Genomic DNA, 13,693 nt, shown 5'->3' with positions numbered 1-13,693 from the left:
AAATGGCTTTATCAGTAAAGCCATTGTTTACCATGTCAGCACTGACATATTATTTCCATAGCTTCCATCTGTTAGAAAACACAGCTGTGTGATTTTTTTTTCTTAAACAAATTTAGCCCAAGCAGTCTGTATGACAATTATCCCTTTGAATGAATAATAATTTAGTGAAACGCAAAATCTGCAAATTTATGGTGAAAACTATTTTGGAAATGTCACTCCCAACTGTTGCCTGTTCCCTGAAACTAGTAGCAATACTTGTGTATTCCGGCTACCTGTGATGCACAAGAACACACATTAGAGCATTTATGTTTACTGTGTATTCCTTTATACTGAACATTGTCTGCAGAATTTATCTTATTGACACAACAGGCTTGGTATTCCAGCATGTCCTCTATTATGCCTCTACTGAGCAAAATATTAGCAATTGGAGATAAGCAAATATGTCCAGGTTTGATTTGCAGGGTGGTTCGTCCAATCCTGTGTAAAATCCAAAGAACACAAACTTATTTGGAACTCCATTGAAGTCTATGGAGCATGCATCTTCATAATCAATTCTGAGCAAATTTTAAAGACTAGAAGGCAAGGAGCCATAAAAAAAGGCATTGTTTTTGCAATTCTAAGGGTGAAATCGGAAAATCATGAATCCTTTCAATTACATGCTAGGGAGATGCCTTTAAGCCATATGTGGTGCTACAGACTAGTATGACTTTTTTCAGGATAGTTTCAGCAAATTTGGGATCAAATATTTTGAATGTATATTCTTTTTTTTTTTTTTTTACTTTTACAGCAGCAATTAAAAAAAAAAAACATTTTTTTTAGAGAGCTTTGACTGCAATACCTGATCTTTCATTCAGCAGTAATATACTTGAATTGCCTAGTGGAAATAGCAGCCACAGCAACAGCAACATCTAAAAACGAAAGGTTTACTCTTAAAAGTAAAGCTAAATTCTTCAATTATGTACAAGTTGTCTAAGGACAAAACAGTTGCATTATATCGTTTTTGGGCTTCTTTATTCAGAGTACCACACTGCATTGTCTTAAAAATGTGGTAAAATTCCAAAACAGAGTGTACAAAACACTTAAAAACCACAACTGCACATTCCCCAAAACCCATCCTATCTTTGTAATCCCTTAATACTTACAAAAATCCAAACTGTAAATTTTAAGTATATGTTTGGTAGAAATTGGCTAGCATCAATACAGTACACAATCACATAATCAAGTAGCAAATAGAAAGTGACATGGCAGGCTTTATTTTGAAATAAACATTTGAGTGTATTTTTCAGAGAGAATAGTTGCAATTACAGTATTGTACCGTGGCTGACATTATATAATCAGCTTGATTAGGCCACACTATGAGAAGGAAAGAAGAGGCAGGTTTTATATTGACAAAGTAATCTCTGACTAAACATGTCGAGGAAGTAATGTCACACTGCACTGGAATCAAAAGTGTGGTATCCACCATCTTTTTTTTATTATCAAATCACATGAATATTGAGGCTGTTGGATTTTTTACTCTTATAAACACAATCTTTTTAAGAATTAACAGTTTTTTAAGATTATATTACACTATGAGCTATGTCTTCTCTAGTTTACCCCCTGTGGAGTGATTCAAGGTGCAGATGGTGGTTGAACCAGTGGAGGTGAAGAAGAACAGAGAGGAGTATACCTAATGACCAATATATGCTGTTAATACCCTGTATGACCCTATAAAACCCAGGAGTTGTAAGTTTGGTGTGAGTCCATTTCATACACTTGTGGTGGTTTGGAGTGACAGGGAGCCATCTGCACTTTTATTCCTATTCATGATTTGAGTTTACATACTTTACTTTCTATATAGCATAATTAGTCATTTTTATAATTTGAGTGCATATATATTACTACACTGTGGTTGTGATTTTCCCTTTAATACTTTTGAGGATTCATGGCATGAATGGACATCTATAAAGGTGATGTTGAAGAACTAGAGCAACATTTGAAGGCTTTTTTTTCTTTACATCATGTTTACTGTGACTCTATGAAGTTTAAGGGTCTTGTCATCCGGTGAGAGGTTTTTTTTCATAAATGTTTATTGATAACACATGGTAAAAGTTACAATGCCAGTATAATAGCAGCCAGTAACAGTGGAAGAGCATACTTAAAACAGCTTGACCATAGATCAATAGCCTTAAACAGGGTATGTAATTGGCATACAATAGGTGGGATATAGCGATGTCAGGCCTACACTCTGAAGTAAGGATCGTTGCTTTATACAATAGTGGACTATTATTATCATACATTTGGAACATAACAAAAGTGTAGAGATGAGGTGTTAGAGAGTAAAAGGGACAGGAAAGGAGAAAGGAAAAAGGAAAAAAAAGGGGGGGGGGGTAGGAAGTGAGCTCCAGATCAGCAAGCATTCCACTCTTCCTCACCAGACATAATTGGAGTTGTGTGATCTCGAGGGGCTGAGGGGATACTTAGGAGCCTCCCAGCAGTTATAGTTGGAATCACCATTCTGACAGAAAGAAACAGAAAATCTTTTTCAAGATTATCAGCCATAGCTCTCAAACCTCTCAGTGGACATAACGTGGATCCCATTGAACCAGTTGATTGTGAACATGTTCTTAAGCTATGTGAATAAGCTCCTCCATTTCCTCAATTTTATTTAATCTCACATACCATTCCTGTATCGTTGGTGCTTTGGAGGCACACCAGTGAACTGAAATACACATGCTAGCTGCATTTACCATATGTATAGCTACAGATTGGAAGTATTCTCTCCTAGGGAGAGTAGTATAATGAAGCAAATACTGAGCCGGGGAAAAGTTCAGAGGAAGGGAGGTAACCTTTGTAATAATTTTGTGGACCTCAGTCCAAAATGAGCTCATGTAGTCACAGCTCCACCAAATGTGCAACATGGTACCTTCCTCCATGTCACATCTCCAGCCTAGCTTGGAGGCTGAAGAATAGAATTTACAAAGAGAAGGAGTCCTATACCATCTAGTTCTTACTTTGTAGCAGTTCTCCTGGACTACTACATTTAATGAGCCTCTGTGGATAAACTTGTTGATTTGTTTCCATTCCTCCTCTGGGATAGAACTTTGCAGGTCCCTTTCCCAGGCCAATTGTGCTTTATTAGAATTAGCAGGTTGATCCCTTGATAACATTAAGTAGATACCTGAGATCAGATGTTGCTGGGGAGTCTTTCTTAAGCACAAAGACTGAAAAGATGTGAGGGGTCTCACCCACATGGAGTCCTTACTCAATGGCTGCAGGTAGTGTTTATTTGTCTATATGTCCAGGGGGGGAAGGTCCTAGTGGGAGATATATAGATGATAGGTATTGCAGAGAGACAAACTTGCCCGGGGGAAGAATTGATACTCTAGATCTCATCAAATGACCATTCCCTGGCTAGGAAATTACTGAGTATACCCGGAGAAAAGTCAGGGTTATCCCAAAGCCCTGTTAGGGCATACGGGCAGGATGAGAGAGAGGTCAGTGTACATGCTATATGAAAGCTCGAGATCATAGTACCAGTTAATGGATGGGCTAACAGTCCTCGCTGTATGTATTTAGGAGGAAACCATGACAAAGAGTGCAGGGGGTAGTTAGAAACAGTCCTTTCTAAATCTACCCAAGACTTCTCCTGGGCATGAATATGCCAGTCCGCAATACGGACCAGGTGGCAGGCTAAGTGATACCTATACAGGTCTGGTAGACCCACCCTTTTCGTTTAATTTGGGAAGCGTAAGGTGCAAATAATTTATTCATGGTTTAGAATCCTTCCATAGGAATTGTGTACATGCACTCTTGTATGTGGCAAAGAAGGAAGCGGGAAGAGCTATAGGTATGTTTTGGAAGAGATAGAGCGATCTAGGAAGTATATTCATTTTAATAAGCGCTGAGCTCCCAAACCAAGATAGATTAAGATGTGACAACTCCTTAAAATTTCCCTGAATTTTGCAAGTGGGCGAGACATTTTTAATAAATAGGTCAGCTAGAGATGTTGGGATTTGTATTCCTAAATACGTTATAGACTCTGGTTGTCAGCAAAATTGAAAATTAATTTTACTGTGCATTACTGCATCCAGCAACAGAGATATACTAAGTGCATGGGATTTAAAATAGATAATTTTCAGATATTACATATTTCCAAACTGTTCCAGGTCCTGAAGCAGAGTAGTGATATTTGAGGTCTTTGGAGGAATAGAATAAGGTCATCCGCAAAGGCTGCTACCCTGTGTTCTCTTTCAGCTACAGTGAATTCTTGAATATCTGGGTTGGATCTAATTTATTTTAATTTATTTTTTAGAAAAAAATTAAAGGGGACTTATTTGGGGAGAGTTTAACTTTTTTTGGCTGACTGTATGAAGGATTCATAAAGTGGTAATAGACACATATGAACTGAGTTATGAACTTTTGAGTTTTTATTATAATTTTGTGGACACAAGGACTGCTTAAAATGTTCTATTCTTTGGGGATTTATATTTTCTTCAATGTTGGTCTTTCTATCACTTGAGTTCTAATTGTCTAAGGGGACACAATTATTCAAGCTCCAGGAAAAGTTTATCTACTGTTTGGAGCATTATTTTCCTGAGCAATGGTTAATATAAATATATTGATTAACCTACCTACCTATTCTTGTAATATTCTTAATTCTATACGATCAAAGTGGAATACTGAATTTCTGTGCTTCATTAATGGAAGAGCTAGGGAATTTTACCCTTGAAGCTCCTCCATTTCCAATTTACTTTACTTATGAAACTCAACTAAGGAGACACACATAATAAGTTGTAATACATTAAACCTAAATGAATCACATGCTATTTGCTTTAAAAAGTCTTTATTGAAGAATGTAATCACCTTTCATATGCAAATTCATTTTAACTTTGTGCTTGAAAAATGTAATAACAATAATTTAAGCAGAACAATTAAAATGAGACAATGGCCACAAATATTTTACAAGAGTTAGGCAGTATGTAAGCAGCTTGGTTGGGCCACAATGTGAAATCAGCTATCATCAGTACAATACAGTACACAAGCACATGACTAGGCAACAAATAGTAAGAGACAAGCCATGTTTTATCTTGCAATAAACGATAGCCACAAATATTTTTCAGTGGTTGGACAGTATGCAAGAATAAAATAAAAATAACTCTGCAAGGTAAGGGGGAGAGATAAGGCAGATTTTATCTTGAAACAAAAATCAGTGTGTGTTATTTCAGAAACCATAACCACAAACATTGTATAGTGGATGGACAATATGTAAGCAGCTTGGTAATTTGTAAGAGGAAGAGATGAGGCAGGCTTTATCCTGAATTAAAATTGAATGTATTATTTCACACAGTAGTCACACATTTTAAAGATAATTGCCTCACATATTTTCTGCTCCTGATCCTCGTTATAAAAAGAAAATTTTCATCAAATGCAGCAATATATCAAACAAAATATTGCCAGTTGGATTTACTTCCTACATAAGGATACACACTGGGTTAATAATCTCAGTTTCCAAGACTTGAATACTCCAGAAGGAATAGAGACACCATCAAGAAAGGAACAAATGTTTTGGTGTGAACTCCAAACCTCATTAAAGTCAATAGGAGCTGATAGTTAAAAAAAAATGTTATGACCATTTTTTAGACTACTAGGCAAGGGATTGTCAAACAAATAACATGGGGAGCTGAGCACTGCCCTGGGAAACATGTACCAAAACAAATTCAATAGATTTTTTATAATACTTTAGGGGCAAAATTAAAAATGATAAATTTGTGTAAATAACATGCCTCAATGTACCTGGAAAGTTGATCTCAATGTACCTGGAAAGTTGGGAATCTGTGCAATGTATACAACCTATATAGCAGCAATGACATTTACAAAAAAATAAAAAAATAGCGTATCTTAATTGCCAACAAAATACCAGCTCCCAACCACCTTGTTCTGTTTATAATAAAAGTGAATGGGGATTCCATACACTGATTCATAGTTTTGAATGCATATTATGTTTCACATTATATATTATAAAATGCCATTACTGACCACAGAACACCTCCTTGCCCCCCCCCCCCCCCCCCCAAAAATGCTCATTCTTGCAGATTTCAGTGCTTGGATTGATGAGAAGCAATCATACATTTGGACAGGAAGCCCTTCTTACTATGACAGCACTGGAAATGTCATGTTACTCACTCAAAATGTTATACACTTGACTTTGTTTTCCCTTTGGATATTAAAATAAAGAATCTAAATACAAACCCAGTTGTATGGTCAGATAACCACCACTGTTCTCCATTTGAAATGAAAAGTAAAAGGAATTATTAAAATATTGCACATTAAGTCAGCTGCCTTTACAAAGGGTCATTATTGAAGTGTATCTTAAAGTAGTTATACATGCTCAAGGTTTTTTTTACCTTCCTGCATAGTTAAAAAACCTATCCCTTTGCAGCAGCCTTCCTAGCCCCCCCCCCCCCCCCATACTTCCAGTACCTGTGCCCAATCTTCCTCCAGTGATGTGCATGAGAGCCTCAGCTCTCTGGGAGCTCCCCCTGCTCTTTGGCTGAGGCAGCAGCAGGAGCCATTGGCCATTGACAGTATCTGTCAATCTAAACCAGTGAGCCAATGAGGAGAGAGAGAGGGGGCAGGGCTGAGCTATGGCTCTTTGTGTGAATGGACATGCAGAGCCACAGCTCTTGAATGAGCCTTCATGGGTGCCCCCATTGCAAGCTGCTTGCTCTGGGGGCAAATGACAGGCAGGAGGGAGGGGCCAAAAGTGCCAGTTAGGGAGCCAAGAAGAGGAGATTCAGGGCTGCTCTGTGTAAAACCACCACACAGAGCAGGTCAAATATGACATGTTTGTTATTTTATGTTAAAAAGGATATCACATAACATTAACATCACTTTAAGGAGACTGGGGGCACTGCAAAGCAGGACCAACCTCCTGATCTATCTATGCCACAAAAATTCCACTTCTGCTTTGGACTCCATTGCTCCTGTCAAGATCAAACCTCTCTGCTCAAACTGCCATGCAGTTTGGTAAGGTAAGACTGTGAGGCAAATAAAACAGAAGTGATGTAAACCGGAAAGGCAGTAGTGATAAATACATACTGAACACAAAATTGCCACAGCAATAGCAGACTTAATTACTCCAAACTGATTTTTTTTTTTCTAATTAGGTGGAGAATATGCTATAGTATTGTCCGGCTTAAAAAAGGCTTACATAACTTGGGGTCCACCTATCTGACAGAACTTCTGGTAATCCATGCTCCCTCACTCCTCAGAGAAAATGACATGTGCCCATAGTCATCTTAAAATATTTAGGATCTCGTGCATTCTGTCATTCAGCACCTATAATATGCCATCCATTGTCCGGGAAGCACCCTCTCTGGTTGTTATTTTAAAAATACACTCAATACACATCTTTTTACCCTGGTGTATAGCAGCACCTGACTAATGCTTCTCAAAAGTATTTTATAAGTACTTGAGTATCCATGGAAAGAAGCACTATAGAAATATTGTAATGATTATATTATTATTATTGTTATTATTTCAGTGGCTGGATGGTATGAAAGCCTAGGTCTGAGCCTCTCACAGGAAAGATTTGAAGAGTTTGTTTGTTACTTTGTCAACAAAGTTTTCTCAATCAAGAGATGGGATTAAGTCTGAAAACTGCTCAGACTTCCCTGGGTTCAGAAGTACAGACTCTGCACCAACAATTCTTTGAACATCTTTTGATAGTATTGATGTTAAATGTAGCTTCCTGGGGTTTAGGCAGGGAGCTCCTTACAAATTTACTTTCCAGGAGTAGTTATCCTGGTCAATTGTTCGAGATCTATTGATTTCTTCCTAAACGTGGCCTCTTTTCTCTTCTACCACTAGGTGGCTGGGTGCTTGGTTGTACTAGATAAGGGCAACACAAGGTCCGATTATGGGTATATGGGGTATCTCAGCCTATGGGTAGGCGTTTTCTTGAATCCCTTGGCCTTTTATTTTATAGACAATTTATTTCTGTTCAGTAACTGAAAACATATTGTTGATCCTAGTAAACTGCCAAGTAATAATGTACTTAGTGCTTAGAGATAATGCTGCACAAAATAATAAACAAAAAGAATGCACAAAACATCTATCCATAAAACTCACAATAATTCAAACAATAAAATGATATAAATAATATCAACATCAATTAATAAAATCACCAATAATGTGAAAAGATTAAACCATATATAATATAACTCAAACAATGTTCAGGGCTCCACTGGGGCATCACAACAAACGTGTGTGAAAATAAAAGTCCACTCCCAAAGAAATACTCCAATATGTTACACCAGTGGGTGTGATGACCTCATAGGTCGCTAGCCCCAGCCTACACATTTCATCTATGCAGGAGACATCCTCATGGGATATAAAGATATCCTGTCAGAAATTCAATGAGCTTGTACAGTAACTTTCTTTGCTCTTCTGTTGCACCAAAATCTCAAGCAATGCTATCAACCCTGCCCTATTAACATCTGTGGATTACAGGACACCTCCTCCTATGTTCGAGAGATGATGAGCGGAGGAGATGTTTGCAGCCCAAATAAAGTGCAAGCAGCCTAAGGTGACCGTTCTGATCCTCCACAGATAGTACAGTGAGTGAGCATTATCATCCTAGGACAAAAAGTGGGTTACTAGCAAAATCGGTAAGGGAAAATTAAAGACATAGTTCCTGAAAAAAAACGTAACCACCACATCCAAGTATTGGCAAGCTCTAAAATGTTTGTTCGTAGGTTTATATTCACTTTAAGAATAAGAACTCCTTATTGAGTAAGACTAATGTGATAAGCCATCAATTTGTAAATGTTTGCATTAAACAGAACACACAATGCAGCATAAATCATCATATACTGTACAATATTGGTTAGCTGCTTGCAATAAACATTGATGTGCAACAGAAAACCATAAGAGATATTTTCTATTTCTTATAATAAATGGAAGTATAGACTTCTCCATTGGAATAGCTGAGTCGTGGAAGAACCTGACTCAGTATATCAGAGGTCCCATCTGTCTCCGGGCTATCTTGTTATGGTAGAGGCTGTATTCAATCCCCTTACTAATATCCCCACCTGAGCCACATTATTATAGTCTTCAAGTAACACTTTCCGTCTTTCTTTAGCTAGCCATGCCTGAAAGTGATTCATGATTTGTTGTCAACACTTTAACCCCAATCATTTGTCATAGAGTTTGTTTTTGAACCTGAGTTTCCTTGTGAATTAGACCTTTACTTTAAAATCATAGCATGCCTTGTATGAGAAAATATAATCAACACTAATGCATAATTTTTCTTAATAAATGCTGAAAACAATACAGTTTGCTTTATTATTTGCTTTATTAAATCTTAGGCTACTTTCACACTGAAACGTCGCTAAAACAGCTAATGTGCCGTTCATGCTGCGGTGCTTTAGCAGCTTTAGCGGTGCTTTTGCGGCACTTTTCGGGCACTAGAAGGTTGTTGTTTTTTAGGTCCCATGACAAACGAAATAAGACCCGTTTTGTGGCAATCTCAAAGTGCTTTTAAGACTCTTTGGAAGTGCTACCCATTCTTTTCAATGGGCAGGGGGGTTTTGGGGGCACTATTTATAGCACTCCCAACCCCCCCATAGACGCTGCTTGCAGGACTTTTTCTAACGTCCCGCAAGCGCACCGTCCGAGTGTAAAAGCACACATTGAAATTAATAGGAGGCAGTTTTCAGGCGCTTTACAGGCACTATTTCTAGCGCTAAAACAACTGAAAACTGCCTCAGTGTGAAAGGGGTATTACAGTGAACCTGAACTCAAAAAGGGAACATTTGACATGGTATAGGGAACATAAATAAAAATGTTAATTGGGTCTAACCAATACCATGAAAAATGTATCTTTTGTTCTGGTATGTGAGTGTACCTAAGCATCCCTGTGCTACCATTTGGTAGTACCCTGCAAGGCGCCTAGTTTTGCCAATTGGGACTTTAGATGAAGCAACACAAAACATAGTACAGGCTTATTGAGTATATGCCAGCCATAGAACTAGGAAAAGGTGTTATAATGCCAAACAGTTGGCCCAAATATATAAATCCATTACAAGGTTACATACGGTGATGAAATAGTCCATGGTAAATGTGTCATAGCCTCATAGTGACCCAATGTGTTTTATGAGTTCAGTCTAACTTTTCAGGGGTTCATGTATAGACATAATAATATATAAAGTAAAATTGTTAAAAAATATAACATAGTAAGGAACATGGAAATGTATCAGGTAGATTGAAATGTGGGAATCAAACTAAGTAATCCATACTCACAAAAATGCAGGATGCAGCATGCCAAAGACCCACCGGCAGCCACCAAGTTTTTATATTTTAGAACACAAATACTTAGTTTCACACGTGGATTTACAGTAACAGTTTTGCATGTGACTTGTTTACAGTAACATGACATTGTTTATAGATTACATCTATAAACCAGGCAGCATAATGGAAAAAAAAACAGACTTTACCAGATACTAATTCTAGATAAAATATAGTTTTTTTATGATGTCAGCTGTTTTCAGAATGTCCAGCAGTTATCTGATATATTTTTAAGCCATATTGTATGTGAATTTATTAATAATGATGATTATCATTGAAGGAAAAAATTGTAGGCTTCACATTTTCACATCACAGTATAACATCCCCACAGCTCTGCCTTTTCCAGATGCCTATTGCTGTTGTGATATTATTCACCACGGACTGCCTACCGTCATTATATGGCTGTACTTTGAAGAGCAATATCGTTGTTATGGCAGCAGCTAGCTGCCATAACCTCAGTATCTTCTTCTCTGCCACGATATGGATCTGTCAGTAGCGGCAGAGGTGATCAGGTCCTCTTCCGTGTTAGGTATGGAACCAAGTGAGGGGAAGATGGCCCCCAACCGGCTTCATACCATTGCAGGGCGGAAGCAAAATGTCACTTCCGCCAAAGCAAATTTTTTTTCAAACAACTTTTTTTTATTGCATTTTTGTGTAAATGTGAAATCTGAGGTCATTTTGACCCCGGATCTAATATTTAAGAGGTCCCGTCATTCTTTTTTTCTATTACAAGGGATGTAAGTGACACATTTTTTTTTTTTTTTTAAGAACAGTGTAAAAATAAAAGGTAAAATAAATAAGATTTTTTCTTTTAAATGTGCCCCATGAGCTCGCATGCAGAAGATCCTAACAGCTGTAGAGGAATCACTTTTGCCTCTTTCTTTGGTCTTCCTTTGCTGATGTTGGATTTACTCCCTACTTTTATTTGCAGATATGGCAAGATCTGTATGTTAGGGATGGGGTGTTTGGGGGGACTGGAAACCATGCTGCTTGTGTGGATTAAAACACAGCACTTTAATATACATTGTTTGGGTTGTCCCCAACAACTCCACATTACTGTTTTTGAACCCATAGAAAAAATAAAACACAATAAAATAAAACACAAATAAAATAGAACTGAAGGACACAAATGGAAAATAAGAATTAAAAAAACAAACAGCAACCCTAAAAGTAATTTTTTCATGAAAAAAAATAAATGATAAATGCAATGAAAAACCAAAAAAATAAATAGCCAATAAGAAAAAAAAGTGGGGAACAGCAGCAACACAGCAACAGACACAAAAATGGACTTCTTAGGCCGCGTACACACGGGCGGATTGTCTGCCCAACTTAGTCCGCTGAACCGTGTTTCAGCAGACAATCCGCTCATGTGTGGGCTTCAGCAGACTTTTTCAGCGGACAGTCTGACGGACTAAGGCCGCGTACACACGGGCGGATTGTCTGCCCAACTAAGTTCATCAGACAATCCGACAGACAGTCCGTTCAACTTTTGAATGAACGGACTTGACCACACACGATGAACAGACAGTCCGCTGAAAGCTTGCGCGATGACGCATACAGCACGTACGACGGGACTAGAAATACGACGTCCAATACACTGCAATGCAACCTTCGGCAGTGTAAATCCTTTCTGAGCATGCGCCATACTTAGTCCGTCCAACTTGCCTACACACGAGCGGACTGTCCGCTGAAACCAAGTTTGGACGGACAAAACCAAGTTTGGACGGACAAAATTACGGAAATTCCGAAAGACTTAGTCCGTCAGACTGTCCGCTGAAAAAGTCCGCTGAAGCCCACACACGAGCGGATTGTCCACTGAAACACGGTTCAGCGGACTAAGTTGGGCAGACAATCCGCCCGTGTGTACGCGGCCTAAGGCCGCGTACACACGCGCGGACTGTTCGCCCAACTTTGTCCGTCCAACAGTTTCGGCAAACAGTCCGCTCAAACTTAGCATGGACGGACATGGCCACACACGACGGACGAACAGTTTGCTGAAACCGTGCGCGATGACGTTTCGGCACGCACGACGGATCGAAAATTTCGACGTCCAATACACTGCAATGCAACCTTCCGACGTGGAAATCCTTTCTGAGCATGCGCGAGACTTAGTTGGCCGAACAAGCCTACACACGAGCGAACAGTCCGCTGAAACCTTGTTTCAGCGGACAGTTTTTCGGAATTTCCGTAAGACCTTGTTCGTCCAACTGTCCGCTGAAACTGTCCGCTGAAGCCCCACACACGAGCGGACTGTCCGCCCAAACACTGTTCAGCGGACAAGGTTGGGCGAACAGTCCGCCCGTGTGTACGCGGCCTAAGTCTTTCGGAATTTCCGTAATTTTGTCCGTCCAAACTTGGTTTTGTCCGTCCAAACTTGGTTTCAGCGGACAGTCCGCTCGTGTGTAGGCAAGTTGGACGGACTAAGTATGGCGCATGCTCAGAAAGGATTTACACGGCCGAAGGTTGCATTGCAGTGTATTGGACGTCGTATTTCTAGTCCCGTCGTACGTGCTGTATACGTCATCGCGCAAGCTTTCAGCGGACTGTCTGTTCATCGTGTGTGGTCAAGTCCGTTCATTCAAAAGTTGAACGGACTGTCTGTCGGATTGTCTGACGAACTTAGTTGGGCAGACAATCCGCCCGTGTGTACGCGGCCTTAGTCTGCCCAACTTAGCCCGCCGAAACACATTTCAGCGGACAGTCCGCTCGTGTGTGGGCTTCAGCGGACTTTTTCAGCGGACAGTCTGGCGGACTAAGTCTTTCGGAATGTTGGAAAGACTGTCCGTCGGACTCGCATTTCAGCGGACAGTCCGCCCGTGTGTGTGCCAGTCCGCCGTACTTTTGAAATGAGTGGACTTTTCCCGTCCGGAGAAAAGTCCGCTCATTTCGAGCGGGTATCCAGGTAGGCGGGGCCCGCGATGGAGACGTCGCTGGCCCCGCCGCCTGGTATGAACTTAAAGGGGAACCCCAACGCCGAAAAAAATCGGCGTGGGGGTGCCCCCCAAGTCCACAACAGACCCTTGTCCGAGCACGCTACACCGGCCGGCCAGGAAAGGGGGGCGAGCGAGCGCCCCCCCCTCCTGAGCCGTACCAGGCCGCGTGCCCTCAACATGGGGGGTGCCACCCCAAAGCACCTCGTCCACATGTTGATGAGGACAAGGGCCTCTTCCCGACAACCCTGGCCGTTGGTTGTCGGGGTCTGCGGGCGGGGGGCTTATCGGAATCCGGGAGCCCCCTTTAATAAGGGGCCCCCGGATACCGGCCCCCCACCCTATGTGAATGAGTATGGGGTACAATGTACCCCTACCCATTCACCTGTGAAAAAAAGTACAAAAAAAAACACAACACAGGGTTGAAATATTTT

The 13,693-nt window shown here is 40.1% G+C and overlaps 1 protein-coding gene across 3 annotated transcripts in view; it reads left to right on the top strand.

The window, feature by feature from the left end:
- NKAIN2 (sodium/potassium transporting ATPase interacting 2) overlaps nt 1-13,693 on the top strand; it is a 1,500,295-nt gene that overhangs the window by 637,207 nt on the left and 849,395 nt on the right. The window lies entirely within an intron of this gene.

This window comes from Lithobates pipiens, unplaced genomic scaffold, assembly GCF_037356315.1.
Source record: "Lithobates pipiens isolate NorthernLeopardFrog02 unplaced genomic scaffold, aLitPip1_a1.2 Scaffold_18, whole genome shotgun sequence".
Lineage (NCBI taxonomy): Eukaryota > Metazoa > Chordata > Amphibia > Anura > Ranidae > Lithobates > Lithobates pipiens.
The sequence above is the reverse complement of the archived record's forward strand: the minus strand, read 5'-3'. Positions and strand labels throughout refer to the sequence as shown.